This window comes from Falco peregrinus, chromosome W (genome assembly GCF_023634155.1).
Source record: "Falco peregrinus isolate bFalPer1 chromosome W, bFalPer1.pri, whole genome shotgun sequence".
Taxonomy (NCBI): Eukaryota; Metazoa; Chordata; class Aves; order Falconiformes; family Falconidae; genus Falco; species Falco peregrinus.
In genome coordinates this window covers 12,715,037-12,718,838 of record NC_073743.1, presented here as the reverse complement: position 1 = coordinate 12,718,838, position 3,802 = coordinate 12,715,037, and positions in this window count along the sequence as shown.

Sequence of the window (3,802 nt, the reverse complement as noted above, 5' to 3'; positions counted from 1 at the left end):
ATTGGAAGTGAAAAAAGGAACAATCACAGTAAATTTATATCAATTAACAATAAAAGATGAAGAATGCATAAACCCGAAGGTCTGGTATAACCAAGAAGAAATAGGAAAATTGAATATTGACCCACTGGAAGGGGAAATAATGGATCCAAGAGAACCAGTTAGAATTAGGCAATATCCTATCTCGATAGAAGGGAGAAAAGGATTAAAACCAATAATTGAAAATTTGCTCCAGAAAGGGGCTTTAGAACCTTGTATGTCCCCACATAATACACCCATCCTTCCAGTTAAGAAAGCAGATGGTAGTTACAGACTAGTTCAGGATTTGAGAGCTGTTAACCGAAGAACCATTACTAGGTTCCTGATAGTGGCAAATCCCTACACTTTATTGAATCAGGTATCCCCTGAACATACCTGGTACAGTGTAATAGATTTGAAGGATGCCTTCTGGACCTGCCCACTATCAGAAGCCAGAAGGGATTATTTCACATTCGAGTGGAAGGATCCGGACACAGGAAGAAAACAACAACTAAGGTGGACAGTATTACCTCAAAGCTTCACTGAATCTCCAAATTTGTTTGGACAGGCACTAGAAAACTTACGTCTTTTGAAACAAAAGGTGAAGTAAAGCTTCTACAATGTGTGGATGATTTATTAATAGTGGGGAAATTAGAAAAGGAGGTTCAAGAAAACACAATAAACTTATTGAATTTTCTGGGAGAAAAGGGGCTAAAAGTGTCCCAGACTAAGTTACAGTTTACTGAGCCGGAGGTAAAATGCTTAGGACATTGGATCACAAAAGGAAGAAAGAAATTAGACCCAGACAGGATAGCAGGGATAGTTGCCTTGCCAGTTCCAAAAACAAAAAGAGAAATACGACAATTATTAGGATTGTTGGGATACTACCGACAATGGATAGAGGGATTCAGTGAGAAGGTGGTTTTTATATGAAAAACTTACCTCGGATGTGATAAAGTGGTCATCACAAGATGATGAAAAATTCCAATGCCTTAAAGATAACCTTGTAACGGCTCCTGTACTGAACCTCCCAGATCTAAACAGACAATTTCAACTCTTTGTAAACACCAGTAATCACACTGCTTATGGAGTACTCACTCAGGACTGGGCTGGAAGCAAAGAACCCGTTGGATATTTTTCAAAATTATTAGATCTGGTAAGCAAAGGATGGCCCACGTGTCTGCAAGCGGTGGCAGCTGTGGCATTGTTAGTTGAGGAAGCTAGGAAAGTGACATTTGGGGGATCTTTAGTAGTATATGTTCCTCATGACATTAGAGGAATCCTCCAACAGAAAGCAGATAAATGGCTTACCGACAATAGATTATTAAAATATGAAGCTATTTTAATTCATTCCTCTGATTTGGATTTAAGGACGACCACCGCACAAAACCCAGCACAGATTTTGTTTGGAGAATGGGAGAAAACCTCAATACTTGAACATAACTGTATAGATTTAGTAGAGTTACAAACAAAAATTAGACCAGATCTAGAGGAAGAAGAGTTGGAGGAAGGCGAGTAATTGTTTATAGATGGATTTTCTCGGGTGATTGAAGGAAAGAGGAAATCAGGATATGCCATCATAGATGGGAGCAATTGGGAAATAATAGAATCTGGGCCACTGAGTGCTAGTTGGTCTGCACAGGCATGTGAATTATATGCCTTTTTAAGAGCATTGAAAAGATTACAAAACAAGAACGGGACAATATTTACAGATTCAAAATATGCCTTTGGAATAGTTCACACATTTGGAAAAATATGGGAAGAAAGGGGTTTGGTAAATACCCAGGGAAAGGGATTAATCCATGAGGAATTAATAAAACAAATATTACAAGCTATACGAGAACCTGAGGCCATAGCTGTAACTCATGTCAGAGGACACCAAAAAGGACTACAATTTAGGACTCGGAGAAATAATTTAGCAGATGAAGAAGCCAAGTGAGCGGCTCTCTTAACCTTGACAACCACCCAACAACTATGACTGAGAGAGGAACAAACGCATGAACAAAAGACTTATTCTGAGCGTGAGATATTGGAATATGAAAAACTGGGAGTTAAACAAACAGACAACAAATGGATTTTGCCAGATGGCAGGGAAATGTTACCAAAAGGATATGCCAGAAGGATATTACAAAGGTTACATCAACAAACACATTGGGGAACTAGAGCCCTTGTGGATCAATTCCTAAAATTTTATGGGTGCATAGGAATTTTTGAAATTGCGAAACAAGAAGTACTCGGTTGTTTAATCTGTCAGAAAATTAATAAAAAACAAATAAGACAGACACCAAAAGGAGGGAGACCTTTGGCTCACCAACCTTTTGAAAGGATACAGGTGGATTTTACTGAATTACCAAAGGTGTGATGATATAAGTATCTTTTGGTGATCATTGACCAACTAGCTCACTGGGTTGAGGCATTTCCTACTGCAAGAGCCATGGCTCAGACAGTAGCGAAACAATTACTTGAAAATATTCCCCGATACGGGATGGTGAGAGTAATAGACTCAGATCAAGGATCCCATTTTACATCTAAAGTTATTAAAAATATTATATTAATCTTGGGAATCTGGTGGGACTATCACACTCCCTGGCATCCCCAAAGTTCTGGAAGGGTGGAGAGAGTAAATCAGACTCTGAAACAACAATTATCGAAGCTCATGATTGAGACAAAAATGTCATGGATAAAGTGTCTTCCCTTGGCTCTGTTAAATATCAGAACTATGCCAAATTCAGAAACTGGAATCTCACTTTTTGAAATGTTATATGGGATGCCTTATACTCAAGGGTTGCCAGTAGGTCATCCAAAATTGGAGGATATGACCATTCAACATTATATCGTAGAACTGAATAAACATATGAAGGAACTCAGGGCTAAAGGACTATTAGTTCACAGCACTCCTTTAGATTTCACAATACACAGAATTCAACCAGGAGATAAAGTGTTGATAAAAACCTGGAGAGAAAATAACCTTAACCTTCGCTGGGAAGGACCATTTCTTGTTCTTTTAACTACAGAAACAGCAATAAGGACGTCTGAAAAGGGGTGGACACATGCTTCAAGGGTAAAGGGACCAATAAAGGAATGGAGAGTTGTAACTGAACCTGGGGATACCAAACTTACCTTTAAAAGAACTTGATGTAACGGCTGGGGAAATTCATATTGACTTCCATAAAAGGTTAAAAACTCTAATATAATTTACAAAAATTTAAAGTACAAGAGAACCGATGTTATCTTTAGTAGCTGATGGAACCCACTTTTCCCCGATTTTCCAAGACCTCTGTTTGTGTTGGTTGTGTTGGAAGTCTTAAAAAGAAAGGCACACCTTGGTAAAAACTGGACAGGGCAAGACCAGAGGGAATCAGTGCTGCAGCTGACAAGGTCTGCCGAGGGCTGCAACCCCTGGGGCGGTGACCGCTGAGCATTATGATCCTGACCAGACCTCTCTTGATATGGGTCCTGATCGGAACCCTGTGGGAAGGTGTGGACACCCTTTATACTTCCAACTTTATATTGAGAAAACAGAGGGATGGATAAAGAAAGGAGAAGATAAAAAAACATCATTTATTATCTAGCTTGTTTTATCATGAGATGAAAACGGGAGTCAAATATGAAGTTCCCACAGTTGTTAAAAGGTGTTTGTAAAACTTGTCAAAAATATAGCATCTAGGATTAACTGGGGCTTGTGCAATACGTTTGCCATGATTCTGGCTTTCCTCAGAGGGAGCAAAAGGAAGGGGACAGCTGTGTCTCTGTCTCCCTGGATGTCTGTTAGTCTGTCCAGGTTTGC